This window comes from Mastomys coucha, unplaced genomic scaffold, assembly GCF_008632895.1.
Source record: "Mastomys coucha isolate ucsf_1 unplaced genomic scaffold, UCSF_Mcou_1 pScaffold3, whole genome shotgun sequence".
Classification (NCBI taxonomy): Eukaryota; Metazoa; Chordata; class Mammalia; order Rodentia; family Muridae; genus Mastomys; species Mastomys coucha.
Genome location: NW_022196909.1, coordinates 47,557,846 through 47,585,563, shown reverse-complemented (window position 1 = coordinate 47,585,563; position 27,718 = coordinate 47,557,846). Strand labels below are relative to the sequence as shown.

Sequence of the window (27,718 nt, the reverse complement as noted above, 5' to 3'; positions counted from 1 at the left end):
CGGCGGCTCCGGGGGCGGCGGCGGCCTCGGTTCTTCCAGCCATCCGCTCTCCAGCCTGCTGAGGTGAGTGTGCGCCGGGGCTGGCCGCCTGGACCTCGCGGGGGCCCGGCTCGGCTCGGCTCGGCTCAGCGCAGGCCGGGCTGCTCGCGGCTCGGCGTCGGCGCTGCGGAGGAGAATGGGGGGGGAGTTGCCCAGGTGGCAGCCCGCGCGCGCCGCATGGCACCGCTCGGCGTCCCCCTCGCCCAGCCGGGAGGTGCCAGCTGTCGCGCCTCACAAAGGCCACTCCGGAGCGGACGGAATTCGCGGGATCCCGGCTCCCATCCTGCAGGAACTCCCACGCCGCGCAGAGCCTAGCAACTCCCCCTCCCCACCCTCCCCTACCCTCTTCCCAGGCGCACGTTCTCGTTTCCTCCTGTTAGGACAACTTAGAACGTCCCACCGCGCGGTGCGGGAGCCCGGCTTTTGTTTGTTTGTCTGTCTTTCTGTTTGTTTTCAAATTGCTTCTGCACCGATCGCGCACGAGGTGGGTTCCAGTCTTGGAGCCCCCTCTTGCGCCTGAAGCTCGGTTGGTCGTTTCCTGGTTGTCACTCTGGCCTGGGTCCGTCCCAAGTGGCATCTGCTCATCCCCGCGCCCCCCCCCCCGCACCCCTGGGACTTTAATCGGAAAGAAACCGAGGCTTGCTCGGGGAGCTGAGGTGCGTTCAACTTTCTGAGGTCTTTTAGACACTTGGAAGCCGGTGCTGCAAGGCTCCGAGAGGGAGGGAGGGGGTGGGTCACTCATTGTAGCTTGCGAGGGGAGGGGTGGACTGGAATGCTCTGTCAGAGTGCAGAAAATGTGTGGGTTCAGCAGAGCTTTCGTAGCTGTTTTCTTTTCCTTCCTTGTTCTTTTGAGGTTTTTTGAGAAGTGGAAGTTCATTGAGAAGTGACTTCTGTTCCCTATAGGCTCATGCACCTTCAGTTTGGCTGAGCTTGGAGAGCTTGGACCCAGGAAGTCCACAGCTTTAATAAACAGGGGCATTCAGTACGGAGTCTCAACCCACAGTTTTCTCAGGAAGATTTTTAAAAGCGCTATCCTTTGGGGAAGGAAAACCCCGATTCTGTTGACTGCACCCAGTCTCTTCAACAACCCTGGCTCATAGGTGGTACTCAAGATTTGTTGGATAGATACAAAGTACTAATTGTAGAATGATCTGTGTGTGTGTGTGTGTGTGTGTGTGTGTGTTCGTGTGTGTTCGCTCGCGCACGTGTGTGATGGAGGCCAGAAGTTGACATCTGGTATCTTCCTCAGTTGCTCTCCATCTTCTTTGAGACTCTGTTTGTCACCAAACCTGGAGTTTGCTGATTGCATTAGACAGGCTGGCCAGCTAGTCCCAGGGATTCCCCTGCCTCTGCCTTCCCAGTACTAGCATGACAGCCACGTTGGCTTTTTTCTCCTTTTTTTTTTTTTTTTTTTTTTTTGCTTCCTCCTTTAAACATGGGTGCTAGATCAAATTCAGGGGTTCCTATTTGCTGAGCAAGCATTTTGTGGACTGAGCCATTTCCTTAGGGGATGATCAATCTCTAAATGAATCATGATCCTGGGTAGTAGTGGTCTCCAAGGGGAAGTGCATCCAGGCTGACTTTGAAGTCAAGGTTGGGGTTAGATCACATCTAATTGGGAATGCTCCAGAGAAGCACGCCCTGATCAGAGACAGGGTACTCAGGGAATCCCTGCTTGGGACTTTGAGTAGTCGGGCCCCTCAAAGGTAAATAAGAATGGATCGGTATACTTATGGCTCTCATGTCGGTGGCCTGTCTCACGCTTGTGTTCTCAGTCCCCTATTAGCACCTGGAGACAGTCTCCTAGTTGGGGTTTCTATTGCTGTGATGAGACACCATGACTAAAAGCAAGTTGGCAAGGAAAGAGTTTAATGGCTTGCCCTTCCACATCGTAGTCTATCACTGAAGGCAGTCAGGACAGGAACTCAAACGGCAGGAACCTGGAGGCAGAGTTGATGCAGAGGCCATGGGGGAGTGCTGCTTCACTGGCTTGCTCCTCATGGCTTGCTCAGCCTGCTTTCTTAGAGAACCCAGTACCACCAGCTCAGGGATGGCACCACCCACAGTGGACGGGGCCCTCCCCCATCAACCTCTACTTAAGAAAATGCCCTACAGCTGGATCTTATGGGGGCCTCTTCCTAATTGAGGTCCCCTTCTTTCAGTTGACTCTAGTTTGTGTCAGTCAGCATAAAACCAGCCAGCACGCAGGCCAGGTTGTTCTTGGTGTGCCCTCAGAGGCTGTGGGACGTTGTTGAGATCTAGCTGCCACATAGTTAAGCAAGACTGTGAGGTCTGGTGAGCACAGAGCTTTTACTGTGGTTTCCTGCTGATGTTTCCCGTTTCTTCCATAAAGCGTGGAAGCGTGGTGTGTCCCTTCCCTAGAGTCACAGAACTGCTAAACTCCTCATTGGCCGCTGTGTCTGATAGAAGCCACCAATGCCCATGAGTCTCCCAGTCTCCTGCCGGGAGGGAAGGCCTCTCCGTAGGCCCTTGTTTCACTGGGTGTGTCATTAATTAGGGGTGACTCTGGTTAACCTACTGAGAGGGTTAAGACTGTGCGCCATGCATTTATTTTTTTTAAGGCTTATTTGTTTTATATACAGTGTTCTGCCTTGCATGTGTGCCTGCAGGCCAGAAGATGGCACCAGGTCTCATTTTAGAGGGTTGTGAGCCACCGTGTGGTTGCTGGGAATTGAACTCAGGACCTCTGGAAGAGCAGCCAGTGTCCTTAACCTCTGAGCCATCTCTCCAGCCCCAAGGCCATGCATCTATGAGGTCAGCTAGTCCCCTGTGTAGGTTTGGAGGTGGTGGAGGCGGGTCCCCTATGTGCTCCTGCTCTTTCCTGCCCCTTAACTCAGGAGGGAATTTATCACTGGAAGCCATGGACTCCCAATGTGGTGTCTTGACTGTGTTTCAGCGGATGCATTCCAGCCTCATTAGAACTGAAAACTGTCGCCGGCCTTTCTCTTGAAGGATCTTATAACTGCACTGGGTATAGATGTTGCAAACCACATGTGTGTGTGTTTCCTCCCCCATACATCCCATGTAGGTTTTGTATGTATTCTTTTGTGTGTGTGCATCTCCCAGGATTCCTCCCGTTAGCTTCTCCCCAGCCCTGGGTTTACAAGCAGACGCCACCACCCCTGGCATTTTTATATGGATTCTGGGGATTGAACTTGGGTCCTCACACCTACAGAGCAAGCACTTTACCAGCTGAGTTGTTTCACCAACTCCTTGTGTGTGTTCTGAAATTACAAAACACTTTCTTCTCCCCTCACATGTCCTGTCTCTCATAGAGCTGTTTTCTACCTGGGTCTTAGCCCTACTCACCCCATGATGGTCCTCATGCACACAGGTCTTGCCAGCTTTTGGTGTGTGGGGGAGCACATACTGCCTGTCACATATAGTAGTCCCCTGTCCCATCCTGTACTCGCTTCCCTTCTGTAGCTCACCTCTTTGGTCTGTTTGCTGGCTAGTTTTTTGGTCAACTGGCACATGTGAGAGCCATCTGTGAGGAGGGAGCCTTGCTTGAGAAAAGTCCTGACGGATGGCAGAGGACCCAGCCCGCTGTGGTCAGACGCCACCCTGGATGGTATAAGAAAGCAGGCCGAGCAAGCTGTGTGGGACAAGCCAGGAAGCAGTGTTCCTTCATGTCTTCTGCTTCAGTTTCTGTCTCCATGTTCCTGCCTTGACTTCCCTCAGGGATAAAGTATGACCTGAGAGTTCTAAGCTGAAATAAAACCCTTCCCCCTTAAGTCGCTATTGGTCCTGATGCATGACAGCCTTATCACTTTCCACACTGCGATCTTCATCCACTGAGTGTGTGCATATCTGAATCATAATCTCAGGCAGGAAGACCTCTCCTAGAGCAACATTTACAGTACCGATGTGGAAAGTCCTGCTTGCTTTGGAGACTCTGGCTTTGAAAAATGTAAACCTCCAAGATACTGTGTTCTTCCATGCTTGGTATTCTCTTCTTTGAGCAGTGGCAGGTTGGAAACAGTAAGGGAGAGGGCCCGCTAAGGCAGACATGTGAATGCCATTCGTCACCAGTTCCACCCATTGTCTGCTTTGTTCCAAGCCAAGTGATTGCTAGATGCACTAATTTATCTCAGAGCTATCGGAAAGTGCATGCCCCATCAGAATTAGCCCTTCTCACCATATGCACAGTTCACGTAGAGAGTTTATAGGAGTGTGCATATGTATGCACATAGAGTACACATGTGACAGTCTGACAAAATGAAATGTGTAGCCACATGTACCCACCTTCCCCTTAGTTGTTTGAGGCTTGGGATAGAGGTTTGCAGCTCTGCACACCTAAGTAGGCCCAAAGCACTGTCGTGCAGTGTGTCCTGAGCCTTAGCCATGAAGTAGAGCTTGTGTTCAGTACATGTTTAATTTCCTATCCAAAATGATGCAAATATAATTTTTTGTTACTTTATGAATAACCAATAGATTAACTAGTCCTCCAGAGCAGTTAGTGCTACAGTTTAACTAGTCCTCCAGAGCAGTTAGTGCTACAGTTTAACTAGTCCTCCAGAGCGGTTAGTGCTAGAGAACCAGCACTGCACAGGTTGTACTTTTTGTGGTACAGGGGCATGTTCTGTTTTGTGGATGACACTGTAGCCTGAGAGCCGGGGATAAGACACCTGTAAACTTCTTTACTTTGAGTGTCTTTAGCCCCAAGCATGTAGCACACATGAAACTTAACTGTAACGGAGTTGTCTGTTTTTAGACTGACAGTGAAACAACTGATTTCCAGGAAAGCACTTTATGTCTGAGAATACAGTAAGATTTAGGTTAAAAGGCCAAAGGGCCAGAGAAAATGAAATGTGAAACTTACCAGGTAGTTGCTTAGAACTGTGAGTTGAGTGAGTCCTGAGTCATGAATTGGTGTGTGCTGAAGGAGCAGCGAAGGGTGCACAGGACTCAGCCAGAGGAGCAGAGTGCTCGTCGGGAAGGAGGCTTTGTCACCCTTCAGGATAGTCTTGTCACCACAGAGGCTTGCTGAAGAGGCCTGAGAATCTATAGACAGTGCCCATGGATGTGGTTTTAAGCTCCTTCTTTACTCTGCCGTCTTGTGACTGGAAGCAAACAGCTGAAAGATGCTTTTACCATTCTAAGGAAGAGGGAAACCCTGTACAATGGCAGACTGGGCAGTGTGGTACGATCTTGTACAGTTGCCTGATTTAAGTTCCTGTTCGGAGTCAGCACATAGCAAACAAAGCAAAGACCCCCAATTAAAACAAAGACCACCATACAAATCAGGACCCCACCCCTTCCCAGGGTTTTTCACTGAACTGTCTTCATTTAGAAAACCTTTTCCGTACTAGGGTAACATTCAGTCCAGTACTATGCATGTTAGGCAAGCACTCTGCCACCAAGCTACAGCCCCCAGAAGTTAAAGAGCTTCCACATGAGTGTTCTGCCTGCATGTGTGTCTGCACCAGTGCATGCCTGTTTCCAGGTGGAGGCTAGAAGGTTCTAGATCCTCTAGGACTGTGGTTGTGAGCCCCTGTGTGACTACTGGGAACTGAACCCAGGTTCTCTGCAAGAGGAGACTAAGACTCCCTTACTAACGACTAAGCCATCTTTAGAGTCCCAAGACTTTGCTAGGATACCTTTTTTAGTGTGATTTTGTTGTCTAGCAGCTCCTTCCTTAATTTTGGAATTGCTGTTATGTTGTGGCTTTCTCCAAAAGAGAATGGCTACTTTGTTCAAAACAACAACCAAAAAAGAAAACCAAGTAGCAATCCTGGCACTCCGTGTTACTTTATGTCTAGGCTCGTCTAGGCTCTTGGCTTGGAAATGGAGTGCAGGGCTGGAGTTTGCTCCCGGGCCTGTCAGGCCTAGACTTGACTTGGCTCTTTTTTAGGAGAAAATGAAAAAATCTAGAGGGTGCCATTGGGTGTTTGGTTGGGTTTGTTTTTGTTTTCTTCGAGACAGGGCTTCTCTGTGTAGCCCTGGAACTCACTCTGTAGACCAGGCTGGCCTCAAACTCAGAGATCCACCTGCCTCTGCCTTCCACGCACTGAGATAAAGCCAGCGTGGCCTGGCTGGGAATGCCACTCTTAAGCTAAGCAGGACAGTATGTGTAGCAAAAGATTATGTTTTCAGTGTGTATGTGTGTGTGGGTGTTCTCGGCTCTCCACATTCTCCAGCTGAGTTCAGTTTTCATGGCATTAGTTGTAGAGGGCAGAAGAACTGACTTATGTCTGGCCCAGCCTCAGCCTGTTCACTGTCAGAAGTTAGGAACCAGGGCCAGCAGGAAAAGTCCTACTCTCTCCCTTATGTTTTCTCCTAGCATAGGTCTAATCTAGCCTGGGCCTGACAGGCCAGAGATACAAAGTAGAAACAAAGTAGATACAAAGTTTTTCTCCAGAAAAGCCCTTTCTTTCTGCTGTTTGTTTAACCCCACAGTTGTGAATATGAGTCCTCGAGAAGGAAATCCTGGTCATTTCTGCGCTCCCACCCCCCACCCCCGTTGTTTGGTAGGAAGGTAAATACTGGGGTCTGTAGGACAGAGACACCAAGGAAACCCCAAAAGTAGACAGCGGACGGCTCGGTCTGGAAAGCCACAATGCCTGCCAGGTAGGAAGGACCGAGGAATTCTTTTTAGAACATCCTGGGAAAATGTTTCCCACATTGATATCCAGAAGATTACGGGGAGATTTTTCTGTGGTGTAGAAAATTACATCGTGTAGTATGTTGCATCCATAGAACATCCTCAGTGATTCTGGTGTGGTTAGAGTTAGTGGCAACAGCACAAGAAATTACACGGTAGGCTTCCAATTTATCCTTCCTCAGTAATTTATAGATCAAGTTCATTTAGTTTACAAATCAAAAAGGAGTTTTTTTTAAACAAGCCAGTTGTCTGTCTTAAAGCCAGCTGTATCTGCAGGCCCCATCCCTGCAGCTCCTGAACCGCTGGGGCGGATGTGATCTAGGGGACTGAGCTGCCTTCAGGTCGCTGCCTGGAGCTCAGGACATCAGTCATAGCTTGTGACGAAGGTAGCTTAGGAAGCTTCTGCAAGCTTAGGTCCTCATAGCTAGAGTCAGTCCTGACGGGTCTCCATCTAACGTCAGATGAGTCAAAACAAGATATGCAAAGCATGCGTAGCCTAGTGTTTGTCTAGAGGTTAATAGACTCTGGCCGCTAGGATCATCCATGGGAGCCACTTGCTGCCTGCCACCTTTGATGAGTTTGATGAGCCTGCTGTGAAGGATTTGTCTCTCTCACTGTTGCCATTTTAAATTATAGTAATTGGTAATACAGGCTCCTGATTCATTCACAGTAGATGAATCTCAGCCTACCTCTCTACCCTCAACAACATTGTTCTATGTTGCCCTGGGTATCCTGAAACTCATTATGTAGACCAGGCTAGCCTCAAACTCACAGAGATCTGACTGCCTCTGCCTCCGCCTCCCCAGTGTGATTAAAGGAATGCACATCCATGTCCATCCTAGGATTTTCATTTTTAAAACATCAGAGAGGCAAAGCTAAGCCAGGTCTTTGGTCCCTTGCTTACTCTTTGGAATCTATGGCATTTGGGGTTGTGGAGTGGCTGGCTAGTTTTTATGTCAACTAGAGTTGTCTGGCAAGAGGAACCCTCAGCTGAGAAAATACTCCATCAGATTAGTCTGTGGGCAAGCCTGTGGTGCATTTTCTTGATTGATGATTAGTATGAGAGGGCCTAGCTCACTGCAGGTGGTCCTGGGTTGTATATGAAAGCAGGCTGTAAACCAGTAAGCAGTGAGCCCGGTGGCCTCTGCTTCAGTTCCTGCCCCCAGGTTCTTAGCCTGACTTTCCTGGATGATGGAATGTGACCAGAGCCAAGAAGTGTGAGCTGAGATAACCCTTTCCTTCCCAGGTTGCTTTTGGTCCTGGTGTTTATCAGGTCAATAGAGACCCTAAGGAGGACACAGGGAGAGTGATGTAAGCCCCTTAGTGGGGTTGTGACATAGCGAGAACACTGTGTTGCTGTGGTGGATCCTGTGTCTGCTCTCATTAAATGAGACAGGGACAAAGCAATTCTGTGGCAGCCTACGTCCCGTCTGCAGCTCTCTAGTTGACCACTCACTCAGGGGACATAACCCCACAGTTTGTGTGTGTGTTGCAGCTCTCTAGTTGACCACTCACTCAGGGGACATAACCCCACAGTTTGTGTGTGTGTTGCAGCTCTCTAGTTGACCACTCACTCAGAGGACATAACCCCACAGTTTGTGTGTGTGTTTGATTGCTTGGTTGGTTTGTTTGAGACAGAGTCCCACCGGAACTTGCTGTGTAGACCAGGCTGGCCTCAAACTCAGAAATCCGTCAGAAATCCGTCACTGGGATCAGTGCAGCACAGTGACTTTTTTTTTTTAAGTTTTGGGATTGTAGACACCTGCCTTTGTAACAAGTAGAAAAATCTCAAAACACAAGAGCACACACACACAATTTTTAAAAAATTTGTGCAGTGCATACTTGGACTTTGTTTCTGTACAAATCTTTTTTTAGTAACTCGTGTCCCATCTTATTCTGCACTCCCTAGCCTTGTTTTTTCTTTTTTCTTTTTTTTTTCTTTTTTTTTTAAGATTTATTTATTATATGTAAGTACACTGTAGCTGTCTTCAGACGCACCAGAAGAGGGCGTCAGATCTCATTACGGGTGGTTGTGAGCCACCATGTGGTTGCTGGGATTTGAACTCATGACTTTCCGAAGAGCAGTCAGTGCTCTTCCCCACTGAGCCATCTCACCAGCCCCCTAGCCTCCTTTGGAGAGTCTTGTTTTGGGATCTCTGTGGTATTTAGGAAGCATCATTTAACCCCTTACCTGCCATGGAGGTATGAGTTTCTTCTTCCTTGTGTGATGATGTTATTTTTATTCTTTTAAAAAAGCTGTTTATTTTTATTTTATGTGTATGGGTGCTTTGCCTGCATGGATGTCTGTGTACAGTATGTATGTGGAGGCCAGAAGAAGGTGTCAGATCCCCTAGAACTGGAATTACAGATGGTTGTGAATTACCATGTGGGTGTCAGGAATGGAATCTGGAAGAAGAGCCAGTGCCCTTAACTGCTGAGACTTTTGCAGTTTGTGCATTTTATTTATTTATATTTTGTTTGTTTGTTTGTTTACTCTTCAAGGCAGGGTTTCTCTGTGTAACCCTGGCTATCCTGGAGGAAACTCTGTAGACCTGGTGGGCTTTGAACTCATAGATCCACCTGCTTCTGCCTCCTGAGTGCAGGGATCAAAGGCATGTGCCACCACAACCCCTGGCCCATGTTTATATTTTTAATTGGCAAAGTTATTGTACATATTTATGAGGAGCAGTCTGATATTTCAGTATATACTCTGTACTGATGACATTTGTCAGTTTTGTGTTGACCTTGCTAGCAATTTTTAAATATTTAGTAGTTATCAACCAAAGTTGTCCCTGTAGATGAGGATTGTATGCTTATGATGTAAACTTAGTAGATGGTAGATGTAGATTGAGTATTCAGTCATTGCCAAAATCATAAATATGTAGCTGAAATTAAGACCACTTATAAAATAATTCCTAATGGTGCCTTTCTGCAAACATACAAACATAGAATTTTTTGTTTGTTTGTTTGTTTTTGTTTTTCGAGACAGGGTTTCTCTGTGTAGCCCTGGCTGTCCTGGAACTCACTCTGTAGACCAGGCTGGCCTCGAGCTCAGAAATCCACCTGCCTCTGCCTCCCAAGGGCTGGGATTAAAGGCTTGCGCCACCACTGCCCAGCACATACATAGAATTTTTAATTTTTTATCATATTTACTTATTTGTGTGTGTGTATATGTGTTTGTAGGTCAGAGGAAACGTGTTGTTATGTTGTTGTTGTTGTTTGAGACAAGGTCTACTTGTGTAGCTCTGCCTGTCCTAGACTTGCTAGGTATACAAAGCTGGCATTGAGCTCGCAGAGATCCACCTACCTCTGCCTCCTGAGTGCCAGGATTTAAGTTGTGTGCCATGTGCCCAACTCAAAGAACAACTTGTAAGAGCAGGCCTCTCCTTCCGCCATGTATGACCCAGAAATAGAGCTCAGGTCATCAGACCTATGTTTGACATCAAGCGCCTTTACCCGCTAAGGCGTAGCTGATGCCTCAGCTGTGAAGAGGGGTGGCAAATGTAGCTCTGTGATAGGATGCTGGCCTAGCATGCCTGGGGCTGAGGGTTCAAGTCCTGGTCCCTCTCTCCCCCAACTCGAAATTACTTAAAATGCAAGTTGTTCCTCTCATTTGTGAGAAGGTGGGCACAGTGGTAGTGCCGAGGCATCAGATGACCAGAGAACAGTCCAGCTTATTGGGAGATGACACTAACTGAAGACGGACGCCTGTCTGGGTGCTGTCCGCATGCATCACAACCTTGTTCATCCGCACGGAACAGCACTGATTGTTTCCTTTTCCCTGTGCAAACAATCATTGCAGTTTCCTCTCCTGTTTCCTCTAAACGTGGTCCATTTCTTTCTTTTTTTTTTTTAAAGATTTATTTATTTGTTTTTATGTATGTGAGTACATTGTAGCTTTATAGATGGTTGTGAGCCTTCATGTGGTTATTGGGAATTGAATTTAGGACCTCTGCTTGCTCCAGTCAACCCCGCTCACTCAGTCCCTGATCGCTCTGGCCCAAAGATTTATTTATTATTATAAATAAGTATACTGTAGCTGTCTTCAGATGCATCAGAAGAGGGTGTCAGATCTCATTACGGGTGGTTGTGAGCCACCATGTGGTTGCTGGGATTTGAACTCAGGACCTCTGGAAGAGCAGTCAATGCTCTTACCTGCTGAGCCATCTCGCCAGCCCCATGCTCTATTTCTCAAGTTGCTTTTTTTGTAAATTAAAGTTGAGACCTACTTATAAAAAAAAAGCAAACTTCCAGAACCGGCCAGCTAGGGCCACGTACCTGACTCTAGCCAACCCGGTGTCTCATTGCATTGTTGCTTTTGTTGAGAGCTGGTCTCATAGCCTGAGAAGGACTGAACTGCTCCTCCCGCCTCTGCTGAATGTTGGGACAAGGCTGTGCACCACCACTCGCAGCCTTAACTCTCTGCTTGGCCTGGAGAGGAGCCCAGGTCTGGCTTTGTCCCCAGCCATCGCCATCAGTGTCCCTGGGTCCAGCCTCAGGAAAGCTCTGTGTGCTGGCTCCTGTTCTCACTGGGCTGGTGGCCGAGCACCCTCTCTGCGTGGCCTTCTTTCTGATAAGCTTTCCTGCAAAGCCAGGCCTATCCTGTAGTGTGTATGGTTGTCAGTGCTCCTGGACACCGTGACTTGCTGTGTCAGCAGGTGGGTGTGAACATGTGTGTGAGGTCACCTATGCACTGTGTATGCGTCTCTGTGTCTCTGTTCTGTTCACCTTTAGAGCTCAGTTCTTGTTTCTGCTTTATAGAGGAAAAGAAAAGGCTAAGAGTATTCAGGCTAAGAGGGGGTTAGAGTTCCAGCCCAGGGCCACACAGGAGAGGGCAGAGCCAGGAGTCTACAACTTCCAAACTCTGGATCCCAGCACCTGCTGGAACACTTGGAGAACTCATTAAGGCTTTCGTTTCCTACAGTGGTTGCTTTTACAAATTTTACCCTGTACCACTTATTTTATCAACAGTAATTCATTTCATCTCTGTGATGGCTCTTTGGGTGAGGGCATGTGCAGTATACTCCAGGGAGCAAGCTGATGGGAAGTGCGGGGCTTGGTTCTGAACCCAGGTCCGCTGGCTCAGCCCTCTTACTTACTTACTGAGCAACTGGGAGTTCCTTCTTCCCTGAGGAGACTGGACCGCAGAATCCCCATGGAGCCCGTTGATTACATAGAATTGGGTCAGCTCACTTCTAATCATTGGCTTTTCTCGGGAATATAGAAAAGTTGGATCAGGAGACATCTGCAAGCACTCACCAGCTAACATCATTTTGGAACATGTGAGAAATGAAGCTCACGAAGCGGGAGAAGCCTCTCATGTGCCTCTCTGAAAAGTTTTACCTTCCTCAAGGCAGATTCATGGAATCATGGACTTTACCTGTGAGAAGAAGGAGCTCTGTAAGGTGCAAGTGGTGAAGCTGTGGATGAGTGAACAGCTGTGGCCACACTGAGTGCAAGGCTGGAGGTCTGTGTGCATGCGTGTGTACACGCACACTCAGATCCATATATCGCACATACTTTTGTATGCATGTATGAGCTCCTGATCTGTACACTGCTGTGCGCTTGTGTGCAGCCATACACTGCTGTGCACTTGTGTGTGTGCGGCCATACGCTGCTGTGCGCTTGTGTGTGGCCATTGCCTTTAGCTCTTCCCCCTTTTCAGGTCTCGCCTGCCCTCTTTAATGCTTTGCAACTAGATCTTGCTTTCTCAAATAATAATTAACTGGTCCAGAAAATGATTTTCAGAGACTCTGATCTGCCTAGGTCAAATGACCGTGGTTAATAGTTGAAGCCTGGAGCGGTGAGGTGGGAAATGTTGTTTTCCACAATCCTTTGTGTTTTAATCTTTAACTCTTCAGTGAGAGCGTCGGTGTCCATCTTACTGATGACATTCAAAGAGGCCAAGAGACATGCCTAGCATTGCAGCCCTCCTCCAGTCTTTAGGGTCTGCTGTGTGGTGCTCTCGGCTCCTGGAACAGACCACTTCAGAGGCTGTGAAGCAGCCCCTGGGCCCTGTGTGACGAGCAGTCGTGGGGCGCACTATTACTTTACCTAGCAATAAGAACAGCTCAGATGTGGAAATTGGCAGAGTGTCTGGATTTGTCACTTGTAATCTGTTGCTTTCTCCATAATTGTCCATAGAAGTCCCAGCTGGAGACTCATTTCCCGGCTAGTCGCTCTTCAGCTGTTCATTTTGCCATCGTTATCAGACGCAGTGCAGATTTGCAAAAGGGTTTTAAAGTAAATAGCTCAGTGTTTATGGCTGTGCTTTCTGGTTAGCAGTTTTCTCTTTTTAAAGAGTGTATAAGGAAGACCCAGGGTTTGTTCTCAGGCTCTTCCTAGTCAGCCTTTGTTGACTCTCCCACACCCTACTGTCAGCCTCCCCAGAGCTGGACTAGAGGTGTGCATTGTGTGCAGCTAGGAGGACCGTGCGCACGCGTGTGTGTGTGTGTGTGTGTGTGTGTGTGTGTGTGTGTGTGTGTAGAGAGAGAGAGAGAGAGACAGACAGACAGACAGACAGCCACACACACACTATGTAGTTTATCCTGAACATGAACTAGCTGTATGTTGTAGTACAGGCTCGTCTTGAACTTGTAATCATTCTACCTCAGCCTCCCAAGGGCCAGGAGTATGGTTATGTGCCCTTATACCCTGATGATGTAGGCTCTTGATTTTGTAGTTGAATAACAGAGAGGACATCTGTGGTCCAAATCCTTAGCTGCGTCTCATCTCGTTGTCAGACACTTACGAAGACCTGAGTCTTTGAGTAGTGTTTCGCAGGCATTTAAATACGTCTGATTTTCTAGAGGAATACATGTGGAGTTCTGAGTTTGTCAGGAGACTCAGGGAAGGGCAGTAAGGAAGCAACTCCCAGGATGTTTTTGTGGAAACATCGTACAAACTGATTTGTTTTTAAACATTATTGTTGTGTGTGTATGGCGCATGTATGTGGATGTCAGAGGACAACTTTGTGAAACCCATTTTTTTCCTTCAACCTTTATGTGGGTTGTGGGGCTCAAACTCAGATCCCCAGTCTTGTGTGTCAAGCGTCTTTACCTCCAGACAGTGGCTCTCAACCTTCTCAATGCTCCCACCCCTATACACTTCCTCAGGTGGTGACTCCAATCACAAAATTATTTTGTTACTACTTCATAACTGTAACTTTGCTACTATTATGAATTGTAACGGAAATATCTGACATGCAGGATATCTAATATGTGTCCCCTATGAAAGAGTAGTTCAAGTTTAGAACTGCTGTACCACACCCATCTCAGTGGCCCCAAACTTACTTCTTTAGTTTTTAATGCTTTATTCTAAAAATATTTTAAATTATATGTAGGTGTGTGTGTGTGTGTGTGTGTGTGTGTGTGTATGTGTGTGTGTGCAGTGGGTATGTGTATGTGAGTGCATGTGCCCTAGCAGGCCAGAGACATCGCATCCCCTGGAGTTGTGAGCTCCCTGATGTGGGTGGTGGGAACTGAACTTGGTTCTCTAGAAGAGCAGCATGCAGCTGAGCTGTCTCTAAAGCCCCAATAGTATTTCTTAGAATGCCTGTTTTCATCTTACTCTTGGTGCTGTCCATTGACTTGTGGTGGACCTTTATCACTCCGATTCTCAAAACCAAGGGAGGGGCACAAGAACTTCATGCTTCTTTCAAATGCTTTACAATTATACAAGCGTGATCGCATGAATGTGATTCTAACACCCAGGAGGAGGATATCTGAAATGTTGGGGCCAGCCTAGGCTCTAGAGTAAGACCTGCCTCAAAAACATGCCAAAAAAGCACTGGCCGCCCTTCCAGAGGACCCAGGTTTGAGTTCCAGCACTCCCATGGAGGCTCACAACTATCTGTAACTTCAATTTCAGGAGATTTGATGCCTCCTTTTGATCTCTGAGGACCAGGTACATACATGGCACACAGACAAAAATGCAGGCAAAATAACAGCACATTTAAAAATGTCAGTCTAAACAATTAACAACAAAACAAAGTCCACAGAGTTCTACTGGCTGGTTTTATGTGTCAACTTGACGCAAACTAGAGTCATCAGAGAGGAAGGCTTCTCAGCTGAGGAAATGCCTCCTTGACATTCAGCTGTAGGGCATTTTCTCAACTAGTCATCAGTGGGGAGGGCCCAGCCCACTGTGTGCTATCCCTGGCTGGTATCTTGGGTTCTAGAAGAAAGCAGGCTGAGCAAGCCAGTAAGCAGCAACCCTGCGTGGCCTCTGCATCAGCTCCTGCCTCCAGGTTCCTGCTGTGTTTGACTTCCTGTCCTGATTTCTCAGTGATGGGGAGTTACCTGGAAGTGCAAGCGGAAATAAGCCCTTTCCTCCTCAAGTTGCTTTTTGGTCATAATGTTTCATTGTGGCAATAAAACCCCCAACTAAGACAAATTGATACTAGGAGTAGGGTTTGAACCCGTGGAGAATCAAATTGTCTAAGTCTGGATCTGCCTTTACCAACTGCTAGTTGAAGACACAGTCAACTTTCTTAATTTTTGTCTTGTTTCCATCATCTATAATACAACTCCTCAGCCAGAGATGATGGCACATGTCATAATTCAAGGACTTGGGAGGCGGAGGCTGCAGAATCAGGGGTTTATAGTCATCCCCTGTTACACTGTGAATTCAAGGCCAGCCTGGGCTACATGAGACCCTTTCTCTAGAGTAACCAAGGAAAGGAGAGGAGAGAGGAAAGAGGAAAGGGAAGTGAAGACGGAAGGAAAGGGAAAGGGAAAAGGGAAGGGAAGGCAGGGCCCACCTGAGAGCTTGCGTGAAGCTTCAGTGACGTAATCGCTGTAAATGCTTAAGGGTGGCAAGAGCATCACAGGGCAGCTGAAGACTGCTAACATTTACACAGGAAATCCAGCCTCTTTCTGGGCGCCCAGCCATGGAGTTGTCTGTGTAAGTTGTGAGTCCTGAGGAGTGTGGAGGAGGCGATGGCAGCCAGTCCAGGGTAGTCTGGAAGCCCTTTCTCCACCATGCAATGTTCCCTCCTGAAAGTAGAGTTTGGACCCTGGCATTGTAGCATCCTGATGGTTGAGAAGATTAGTTGGAGGAGGGAGGGAACTTGCTCAGGGTTAAAATGGAGAGGCTGGAATGGGACAGACAGAATGGTGTTGCCCTGCCAGTGCCATGGTGCTCCTGCATCGGTGAGTGAAGGGGAAGCTATTGGTTGGCTAGTGCAAGACTGTGCAGGCTTGAGTGCTGGCCTCAGGGAGTATTGACTTAGGGAGAGAGTTGATGAATTAGAGTAAAGTAGTCCAGAGCCTCGTTTACTCTGCAGGACTGGAGACTCTGTGGCCCCCTGTTGTTGGGAAAGATGCACTGCAGTCAGGTGACTATGAGCCTAGCAACTCTAAGCCTCATGGTCATAAAGAAGCTCCTCAGTCAGGTGATCATGGGCCTCGCAACTCTAAGCCTCATGGTCATAGAGAAGCTCCTCAGTGCTGCTGGCAGGGTGGCATGTGCTGTGTATGCTGTTCACACACTGTCATCCTGGGTGCGTGTCTACTGGCCTGTTACAGAAACACCAGCCTCAGGCCAAGTCATTGCCTGCAGTGTGAGCTTGATGTCCACACAGGCCAGAGGAGGACATTGGATCCTCTGGAAGTAGAGTTACACTTGTTTGTGAACCACAATGTGAGTGCGTGGAAAACGTGGGTCCTCTGGAGGGAGAACCAGCATGTTACGCAGAGCCATCTCTCTAGCCCCCCAAGCCCTCTGGCCCGGGTGCCACTCAGTGGTAGAGTACTTGGCCAATGTGCAAGATCCTGGGTTTGATGCCCAGAGCTGCAAAAGGAAAAGAAATGAGACTGCAGTTGAGAACATGAGTCCTGAAGGTATAGGTCTGTGTGTCCTTCCCTGTCAGTGCGTCTGTGTATGAGTATACCCCAACACGGCAGCCAGAGCGCCCCTCCCTGGGGTAGCTACTGTCCTGTCCTCTGGGACTGGAGAATCTCTAGAAACATGACTATTACTCACTGTGCACTTAGGTTCGTGCAGTGCTGTGGGACAGGAGAGGCCAAGGTCTGCATGTGCCAACACATTTCCAGACACATGGAATTCCTCACAGAGCCCCCGTTCTGGGCTCACATAACTGTTGAAACTCATCCCCCTATGCCTCCTTCATCGCAAACCACTCTGTGTCCTGAGCAGCCAAACTTAAAGCTGGCTTAGAGCCGTCTTTAGTCACATGGGGCTCATAACAGCCGTTAGCCCCAGCCCATGTTCTAAGTGCATTTATGTGACAAAACTCGCCCTACTTTCTGGGGAAGTTGGGAGAATTATGCTGATGTGGAGCCAAAGGACAGTTGGCAGTTTCTTCATTTAAGGAGTGCCTTGCAAGGTGATTCAAGGAGATCACCTTGCTGGCTAGAGGAGTTCAGAAAGAAGTCTCTGTGCAGTATCTGACCATCCGCTGGGGAGAGAGTGCTTAAGCAGTGATCCTGTGCTGAGTGCCGTAATGGGGCGGAGGGATGCTGAGAGGTTTCCAGAGGCCAAGGATGAGCTTCCGCCCGGGAACAGGGAAGGCCTGGAACCGTCTAAGGCCAGGGAGCTGGGCAAGCAGAGAAGAGAAAGCCAGGGCTGCCCGAGGCTGCAGCAGAGCGGGGCCCATTGAGAAAACAGAGCAAGGCCTGAGCTATGGGGGTAGTTGCTAGGGGAAGGCAGGGCTGAGGCCTTTCGTGGCCCTGGAAAGGTATTGGTAATGATGGCCATGCTCTTTAGGGAGAGCAATTCGTGGTTTTAATGAAGTGAATTTGTGGAGTAGGGGTGCAGAATTATAAATTCCCCCGTGGAGGTATGAAGAGGTCAGGCCAGAGCTTTGTTCAGAAGGTGGAATGAATGGACGTTACAATGGATGGTTAGCTGAGCTCATCTCTCCCACAACAGCCTCAGCTGTGAGACTGCAGAGTGGGATTCTGTGGAAGGGTCATGACTGATGGTTAGCTGAGCTCATCTCTCAGCTGTGATACTGTGAGACTGCAGAGTGGGATTCTGTGGAAGGGTCATGGCGGAGACCACCGCCCTGCCTTCAGGAGGGGTCCTTGCTTTCAAACATCTCTCCTTGTTTGATGTTCGTGGGAGTTTGGAGGTAAGGTGTACTACTTGGTATGTAGGCTGCCTCCAGCTCATAGAGATCCTCCTGCCTCTACCTCGTGATTGCTGAGGTTAAAGCTTGTGCACCACACCTGGCCTAACGAGAACTTCAGAAGTCAGACAAATGAATCAATTGTACAGCTTGTTCTGTTTATTCTTTATTATGCCGGAAGCCATATCTTCCAGTGATCATTCCACAGAGAAGCCCTGTGATTCCCTAGGCCAAGTGGGAGTTAGAAGAGATTGGCCTTCCTTCGCCATCAGGACTTGACATAGTTGTTTGTTCATTGAGACGTGCAAAAAGCCCAGTCAGTGCTTCCTGTGGAACGGCTTAGCATGTGGCTGCTCAGCTTAGCGTGTGGATGCTCAGCTTAGTGTGTGGATGCTTAGCTTAGCATGTGGATGCTCAGCTTAGCCTGTAGCTGCTTAGCTTAGCATGTGGCTGCTCAGCTTAGCGTGTGGATGCTCAGCTTAGCATGTGGATGCTCAGCTTAGTGTGTGGATGCTCAGCTTAGCGTGTGGATGCTCAGCTTAGCCTGTAGCTGCTTAGCTTAGCATGTGGATGCTCAGCTTAGTGTGTGGATGCTCAGCTTAGCATGTGGATGCTCAGCTTAGTGTGTGGATGCTCAGCTTAGCGTGTGGATGCTCAGCTTAGCATGTGGATGCTTAGCTTAGCGTGTGGATGCTCAGCTTAGCATGTGGATGCTTAGCTTAGCATGTGGATGCTCAGCTTAGCATGTGGATGCTTAGCTTAGCATGTGGATGCTCAGCTTAGCATTTGGATGCTTAGCTTAGCGTGTGGATGCTTAGCTTAGTGTGTGGCTGCTCAGCTTAGTGTGTGGATGCTTAGTATATGGAAGCTCAGGGCTTCATGAGGCTTAGAGCTCACTCTTATGTTTTCTTCAGTCTGAGCTCTGCTGAAACAGCTCCGTCCTCACACACAGAATAACAACAGGGCAGGGAGCGGGCCCCTACACCTAATCTGAGTGGCTGCCACCATGGTGCTCAGCTGTCTCTCATAAGGACCACACAGTTAGCACTGAGGACATCTGGAAAGGGCAAAGCCAGGAGCTGGAGAGAGGCTCAGGAAGAGCACTCACTGCTCTTGCAGAGGACCTGGGTTCAGTTCCCATGCCACCTGGAACTCCAGCTCCAGGGAATCTGATGCCTGTTGTCTCTGTGGGGTGGCATCTCATACCCACAGACACAGACATATACAATTAAAAAAAAAAAAAGACCAAGCCAGGCATGGTGGTGGCACACACCTTTAATCCCAGCACTCAGGAGGCAGAGGCAGGTGGAGTTAAAGGTCAGCCTGGTCTACCTAGGAAGTTCCAGAATAGTCAGGGCTATACAGAGAAATCCTATAAAAGACAAAACAAAAACAAAACAAAAACAAAAACTCAAAAATCAAAACAAAAGAAGTAAAACCTAACTTGAATTTAAAAAAGAATGAAACCAGGCAAAGTAAGTTCCTGGGGCTGTGTGATTAGTGATCCTAGAGCCCTAACCCTGAGGGCCATTAAGAGTTAGACCATGTCCTTCATGGGAAAGGCGTCTGTTCTCTCCAGTCAGCCACAGTCAATCATCTCCACTCCAGCTTCAGATTTCCTGTTACCATGAGTCCCTGACGGTTTAGAATGAAGGACGGAGGTTGGCAGGCTAAGACTCCTCAGTCAAGTCAGTAGACCAACGATGGCTTACGCCTGAGGCACAGGACACATCTTGCCTTTGGCATCTATCTGTATTGTGTGCTGAGGGGCACCTGCAACTCTGGGATGTGGGCTGTACACCAGGATGGTGAGGACCCGGGATGTGGAGCACCCGGGATGTGGGCTGCGCACCAAGATGGTGAGGACCTGGGATGTGGAGCACCCGAGATATGGGCTGCGCACCAGGATGGTGAGGACCTGGGATGTGGAGCACCCGAGATGTGGGCTGCGCACCAGGATGGTGAGGACCTGGGATGTGGAGCACCCGGGATGTGGGCTGCGCAACAGGATGATGAGGACCTGGGATGTGGGCTGCGCACTAGGATGTGGAACACCATTGTGTCAGCACATGTCTCAACTGCCCATCCCCAGGATCCCAGGTCCCCCGCAGAATCAGTATAAGGTTGTTTCCTCCAACGCTTCTGGGAGCAGCAGTGAGGGGCAGAGCTGTCTGTGTGTGGAGAACATGACTTAGAAATACTGCCTAGTGAAAGCAACCTCTGGCATATCGCTTACTGTATTTGTTTTCTTAGCATATGGTTTATGCGTTATTATGTGTGAATGAATCGGGGGGCATGAGTGTGGAAGCCAGAGGAACACTTAGTGGGCGGTCCTTTCTTTCTACCATTAGTGCTTTCTGGAGAGTGAACTCTGGTTATCAGGCTTGCTCAACAAGCAACTTCACCTAGTGAGCCATCCCCTTGGCCCTTTATTCCCAGTTTTTCAGCTGTGAAGTGGGGCTCTGTTTTACTCTAAAATGGATTTTTTTGTAACATCTTGTATGTAGAGTCCTTCTCTTTGAAGTGAGAAGTATTAACTCTTTACATACTTCTGGGATCATTTGAAATCTGTCTCCCTCTAGGGCAGTAGTTATCAACCTGTGGGTCATGACCCCTTTGGGAGTTACATATATCACATCCTGCATAGCAGACATTTACATTACACTTCACAACAGTAGCAAAATTACCGTCATGAAGTAGCAATGACAACAACAGCTCGGGAGGTCACTACATCAAGAAGAACTGTATTAAAGGTTACAGCGTTAGGGAGGTGAGACCACTGCTCTAGGGTATAAACATGAGTTTACTCTCTGTGTTCCTGCCCCTGAAACACCACACACTTAGCATGCCCTCAGGCCTGCCTTGCACAGTGGATATGTGTGCATGCATGTGTCCACAGCACGGGCCTGGATTTGGTAATGTTTCCAGCTTGTACAATGGTGTTTCTTTTTCTTTTTAGGCAGGGTTTTGCTGAGTAGCCTGGGCAGGCCTTAACTCTCCTGCCGTCTCCCTCCCAAGCTCTGGTATTACAGGTCTATGTGGCTTACATTCACAAGATTTCTAGAGATTGTTTGGTTTTGTTTGGTTGGTTTTTTTTTCTTTGTTTAGCTTGATGGATGAAACCATAGAAATGACAGGAGGGTGGGGAGGTGGCTCGTTTGCTGAAGTGCTTGCTGGGAAAGTTCAGATCCTCAGCACCCATGTTGAAGCTGGGTATGGCAACTTTCATCTGTAATCTCAGCGTGGGGGAGGCAGAGGCAGAAAGTCTAGAGATCTCCCTGGCCAGCTAGTCCAGCCCAATTGGTGGCTCTAGGTTAAGTTAGTGATCCTTTCTCAAGCCATAGATGATGAGTTTAAGGAAGGCATCCAGCGACACTCTGCCCCCACTATGCATGCACAGGGAAGTACGATGAAGGAAAAGGAGCATGCTGTGCCTTTTGTCCTGCGGTAGGCCAGCTGGTCCTTGGGCTCTGGACTCTACCCGAAGTCCACCCAAAGGCTGAGCCAGTCATCCCTGTCCTGGCCTCTACGAGTATTTGGTTCTGCATCCTGGAGCTAAGCCTGTAGGGAAGGGATCTGGGGGAAAGGCTCTGTCTGTGAGGGGACCAGGCATAGCGTGCTGAGGGGTGAAGCAGAAGGCTGGCTGGCTCTGTCTGTGAGGGGACAGGCATAGCGTGCTGAGGGGTGAAGCAGAAGGCTGGCTGGCTGTTTGTTTCTTTTTGCTTGCTTTGTTTTGTTTTTTGAGACAGGGTTTCTATTTGTATAGCCCTGTGTAACCCTGACTATCCTAGAACTCACAGAGATCCGCCAACCTCTGCCTCCTGAGTGCCAACATGTTTTTAAAAAATTAACATACGTTATTTGTATTGTATATGGGTACACATAGCATGGCACACACACATGTGGAGGTCGGAGGAGAATGTTCAGGAGTCAGTTCTCCCACTGTGTGGGACCCAAGGACCAAACCCAGTTCACAGGTGTCACACACACATTTGGACCTACTGAGCCTCCCACCAGCCTACCGCAGTCTTTAGTTTGTGTTTTTGTTTTTTTTCAAGAGAGGGTTTCTCTGTGTAGCCCTGGCTATCCTGGAACTCAGTCTGTAGACCAGGCTGGCCTCCATCTCTAAAGGTCTGGAGCATGCTTCTTAGTAAAAATTGCTGAATCAAACTGTGAAGTAAAACTACTATGAATTGAGATTGCTCTGTGGGGCCTGTGAGATGGCTCACTGGTGAAATGGGGACCTGGGTTCAGATTTCTCAACCCAATGGAAGAAAAGCTGAATGTGATGTGATAATGGGGAGGCATAGACAAGAGGGTTCTGGGAGTTCGCTGGCCAGCCAGCCTAGCCCAAGTCAAGCTCCGCGTTCAGTGAGAGAGCTTGTCTCAAAAATGTGCTGGAGAGGTCTGACTCCACTGTAGCACTCTGGAGGCAGAGGCTGGGGTTACAGGTGTGGGGCTAGTGTGAGTTCAGGGCCACACTGGTTATATAGCAAGTCCAGGCCGGCCAGGGCTACACAGGGAGACCCTGTCTTATTAACAGCAAATATAATCAATAGAAGAACGACTCCCAAGACTGTCCTCTGGTACACCCCCCCCCCCCACACACACACCCGTAAAGTGTCTTTTAAAAATGTTGCAGAGAGAACCTTGGTCTCAGAAACTTACATCAACAAGAAGTGAAGTGCCAGGTTTTCCAGATGTCTCATCTTAAGGAAACATTTCCTCATTTGGTCTACTGGAAACGTTTCCCTTTGCTCTGAAATATGCTCTGCGCCCACGTAACTTAAAAATAAACATATTTTGACTGTTCACAGTCCCATCTGAGTCGGGTTTGTAGCTCTGTGTAGTTCACTTGGGAATTACGCTGCATAAAAACAAAGGCAGAAGATCCCACATCCTTTGACTCTGTAGAGAAGTTCTTAGGGTATTTGGTGTATCCTGGATCCTCCCCTCCACACTGGTTGATCACTTGTTCTGAACTAACAGCTCCTGCTCTGAGGCAGCCACTGCATCTGCGCTACCTGGAAGGGGCTTGTTGCTCGGGGCTGCTTGTGGTTGCTCGGGCAGCTTGGGCGCTCAGGGCCATTCGGGGCCACTCGGGGTCACAACCCCCGCTGCCTGGAGCCAGGATCCTCTCAAGAGTGTGTTGTTAGCAGAGAGTGACGGAGCCATGCCTCACTCCCTGGCATCCTGTCCTCACACACACTCCTGCCATATCGCTTGCTGTCTGTCACCGGGTCCTCACCAGAGCTGTGTGGATGCCAGCACCATTTCCCTGAACCTGCAGGACCGTAACTAAGGCATCTCTTCCTTATCATGCTCTGAGCCTCAGGCATTTCCTTACAGTAATGGCCACCTAACAGATGCGCCGTCCTACTGTGCTCGTCGTCAGGGTAAATGGCTCTCCCGCTTAGGCGAGGGCCTTCCAGTGGACGTCTGTGTTTTGGAGCCTCATTGTCTGGGTTTCTATCGCTGTGATGAAACACCATGACCAAAGCAACGTGGGGAGGAGGGGTTTGTTCAGCTTATGATTTCACAGCACAGTTCATCAAAAGAAGTCAAGGCAGGGATTCAAGCAGGGCAGGAACCTGGAGGCAGGAGCTGACGCAGAGGCCATGGAGGGTGCTTCTTACCAGCTTGCTCCTCGTGGCTTGCCTATAGAACTCACAACCTCGAGCCCAGGGACAGCACCACCTACAGGAGCCTGGGCCCTCCCCTATCAATCACCAATTAAGAAAACGCCCCACAGACTCGTCTACAGCCTGGTCTTACGGAGTCATTTTCTTAGTCGATGACTTTAGTCCATGTCAAATTAGCATCAAATTAACCAGGACAGCTATGCCATGCCTCAGCATGTTCGTTTATTGGCCCACCACCAACCCTTGCTGCATTTGTGTAGGCCTCTGTAGCATCATTGTAAGTTGGCAGAGGAAGAACTGGGACGGGGAGGGCTTCAAGGAGCAAGTTCAGCAACCTGCTGACAGCTCTCCCTGTCCAGGTGTGGAAGGACAGAGTTCCTGGGACAGACGGGATGGGGGTGGGAGAGTGTGGGTGTGGGGGGGTGTGGGGTATGGGTATGTGTAGGTATGGGTGTGTGTGTGTGTGGGTGTGTGGGTGTATGGGTGTGTGTGGGAGTGTGGGTGTGTGTGTGTATGGGTGTGTGTGGGAGTGTGGGTGTGTGTGGGAGTGTGGGTGTGTATGGGTGTGGGTGGGTTGGTGGCTGGCGGCTGGCCTCCCTGGGGGAAGGCTTCTGGTCACTTTCATTCCAGCACTTCTTTTCTTCAAAGCCTTCTGAACTCTGCTGCCCCACCCTGAGTTTCAAATGATCTGTTGAAATCCCTATTGGAGAGAATTACAGTTTTGTGAGAATAATTATCTGCATTGCAAATGAAATGCTCTGCTGTCCAATCTTATCCCATATTTATCACACTAACCAAATGACAGTTGGTTAGTTGGTCTGTCTGTCCTCTATCGTCCTGCCCCTTCTGTCTCTTTCTCTTAAGTCTGAACTCTGGCCTAGGCTCATCTAGCACCTGCGGTGTTGCTGGCTCTCAATTTATGAATTTCCTCTCTGCCTCCGCTTCCTGAGTGCCGGGGTTTCAGATGTGTAATGAACATGGTTTAAAAAAAAATGCCTTTGGGGCTGGAGAGACGGCTCAGCGGGGAAGAGCACCGACTGCTCTTTGGGAGGTCATGAGTTCAAATTCCAGCAACCACATGGTGGCTCACAACCATCCGTAATGGGTTCTGATGCCCTCTTCTGGTGTGTCTGAAAACAGCTACAGTGTACTTACATATAATAAATAAATAAATCTTTTAAAAAAATGCCTTTGAGGCATATAAAAATAGCTTAGGAACCCCACTCCACCCAAGGCTGTTCCTGATAACTAGAACCCAGTGACATGGCTTAATCAAGATGACAGTCCTAGAACCCCATGATGCCCACTGCACACAATATGAGGAGACACCATGAGCAATGGTCTGCTCTGCATGCCTGGAGAGGCACCATCTTGATTTGCCCTATGACTGAAGAGTCTCCCCCAGGGTCCTGACCATCAAATCAGAGACTTCTGTTAGAGGCTGGACCTGACCCTCAGCTAAGATACATCACACAGGTGAGCGGCCTTGGGGAGACAGGCGCAGGACCATAGTTAGGAATTTAGAATGTGACCCTTGTGTGATAACCCTCAGGCTTTCGTTAGGCTGCATGTATCTGCCTTCTTGCTCCTGCCAAGGTGTGAGCCCTGCTTCTGGCCTGGCCTCCCGTCTAGAACTAAAGCCAAGAGGGTCTTGGCCCAGCTGGCCATGGCTGCCCTGTATAGAAGACATGGAGCTCTGGGGGTGTTCAGTAACTTATGGAGCTGTAGGACTGGGCCTGGAGAGAAAGAGGAGACCCTGCCTTTGCTCATACTTAATGGCCTCCTACAGAGCTGACTCTTCCCCTCCATTCCTACCTTGGCGCTCTCCAGAAAAGCCCTTCCAGTCTCTTGTGTGAGTTCCCTGCTTCTGGAGACTGAGTTTGGCTATCGGGAAATCAGTGTTGAGGTTGGTGTGGAGCTTCTGACTGGAAATCAAAGGCTGTTGAGTCCTGAGCAGGCACGGCACAGTTCCACATTAGGGCGAGTGTGGCTTGGGAGCACAGAAACTGTAGTGGCCAGGAGTTTGGTTCTTGAGCCAGCTCCCCGTTTGCAGACAACACTGTGCCTCGGTCCTCTCACTTCCCAGTGAGTCATCTGCCTGTGCAGGTGGTGTGAGGAGCAGAGGATCTCATTGGCTGGGTTTCTAGCAGAGCCTGCCGTGGTTAGTGCTCAGTAAATGTTAGGTTTACAGTTACGCTGTGCTTGGGAGAAAACACTGGGCCAACATGGCTGCCACCCGCCCCCCCATCCCCGTGCACCTTTGCACTCGGTGGAGAGACTTAGGGAGAGAGAACAGTGTGAAGCCTCTGTGGGTCGCGTTCACAGAGGCCATCCCGTAAAATATGGTCTCCCAAGAGAGCTGCTGCTGTTTGCGGAGTTCTACAGCCCAGTGAAAAGTGTTGTGTTGCTGTCTTAGTCATTGAATAACACAGGTAAATGAAAGTGTGCCTTTTTACAGATCACAGAACTAGCCTTCTGACTGTGGAGCTGATGCGTTGCTCCAATGTACTGAAGTTTATATAGCTTTTAAAAGCTAGCTCCCAGGGTGCAGCTGTAGTTCAGTGGTCAGACTCTTGTCTAGCTTCTGCAGGGCTGTGGGTTCCATCCTCAACGCACAGTAAAGAAGAGGAGAAAGTTAAATCTAAGAATTGGTTGTAGTTGGTAAAGCATATGGCTCCCAGTCCTTTGTGGAAGACTTGGGAGTTAGTCTCCGGGAAGGTCCCCTGAGGACCATTATTTCTGACAGGAAATTAAGCCCTGACTCAGGTCCTTCTTTGGGACCATGGCCTGCCTTCCTGTGTTGTTGGGCCTCTGTAGTCTAGTCCACAGCTCTCACTGAGCTCACAGTTCACTGTGCATGGGATGCCGCAGGGTTACCTCGTCTAACAGAGGTGCCTTCTCTGGACCTGACGGGAGACCTGTACACATGCCTCTTTGCCCATGGCATTTTCGGTGCCAGCTCCCAACTTCAGGCCATGCCAGTTCAAATCCTAGCTTGGCAACTATAGGGTACTTAGTCCCTGGGGTGGTCCTGAAGCTTGCTTCATTTTCAAAGTGGCAAGATCACCCCCCACCCCCAACCATGTTGCTGAGTTAGATGCTGTGGTCCACAGCACACGGCAGCTTCTTGGTAATGGTTGCTGAACGCCACCCCTCTGTGTCAGTGCTTACCGAACGCCACCCCTGTGTCAGTGCTTACTGAGGGCCACCCCTGTGTCAGTGCTTACTGAGCACCACCCCTGTGTCAGTGCTTACTGAGGGCCACCCCTGTGTCAGTGCTTACTGAGGGCCACCCCTGTGTCAGTGCTTACTGAGGGCCACCCCTGTGTCAGTGCTTACTGAGCGCCACCCCTGTGTCAGTGCTTACTGAGCGCCACCCCTGTGTCAGTGCTTACTGAGCGCCACCCCTGTGTCAGTGCCCACTGAGGCTCTTCCCGTCCTGAGTGTGAGGGCCTTTCCCTGTTACCCAGAGCCTGGCTTATGTCTCTCATCATGGCATTTATTATGTGTCCTTGTGATTTCCCGTTTGCTGTTCCTGTCCAGTTTAGCCAGCTTCTTGAAGTATGTAGCGTCCGTGTCTTGGCTGCAGTCCTCTCCTGTGCCTGGCAGGCTCTCCTCTCCATGTGCTGGAAGCTTTGGGGTGGCTGTATGCTATGCTTTTCCTCCCTGACTAAATCACTGTAGAAGAGTGGATCTGCTCGCCCACTCAGAACTAAGGGGTTGAAATTGTTTTCCTGATGCCCCCCACCCCTAACCCCCCCACCCCCAAATCGGCAGTTTTTAAAGATACACAGAACATTTGAAATGACACTTGGTAGGCCTGCTGTGCCAGGCCTTAGTCAGTCTGCAGGTTTTGTCTTATGAATTCCTCTGAGTCAAGCACTAGCACCTGTGAGAGTGATGTAAGTGAAGTAGGAGGGAGGCACTTTGGAGGTTAGAGACAGGACAGCCAGAGTTCAAGGCCAGCCTTGTTTACATGAGATCCACAGGATTGATACCCTTCCACCCCAAAGAACTGTAGAGGCCTGGAGATGCCTACTGTAGATCTGGTGTGGAGGCTGGGAGCTCTGACCTGGATACCTGCTTTATGGCACTCTCCAGCCTTGAGCCTCTCTCTCTTCTTGGGAGTCACACAGACAGCAACTGTGATCTCCCGAGGGGTTGCTGCTTTCTATAAGCGTGCGTGGCTAGGACCTGTCCCTGCAGCTGCAGTGTGTCAGTGTGTCAGTGTGCAGTGTGACAGTGGGCTGCCGTATAACAAGATGTGAACAGTCAGCTACCCACTGGGGGTAGGGGAGAGAGGGGGGGGGAGAGAGAGAG

General features: G+C 49.2%; 1 protein-coding gene across 5 annotated transcripts in view; it reads left to right on the top strand.

The window, feature by feature from the left end:
• The first annotated feature begins 6 nt into the window (after window positions 1–6).
• Window positions 7–27,718, top strand: part of Anks1a (ankyrin repeat and sterile alpha motif domain containing 1A) — a 159,241-nt gene continuing 131,529 nt past the window's right edge. For all 5 annotated transcript variants that reach the window (XM_031348311.1, XM_031348313.1, XM_031348312.1 and 2 more), the window contains exon 1: window positions 7–63. The gene's annotated coding sequence lies outside the window, so the exon portion shown is untranslated. The remainder of the gene's footprint in view (window positions 64–27,718) is intronic.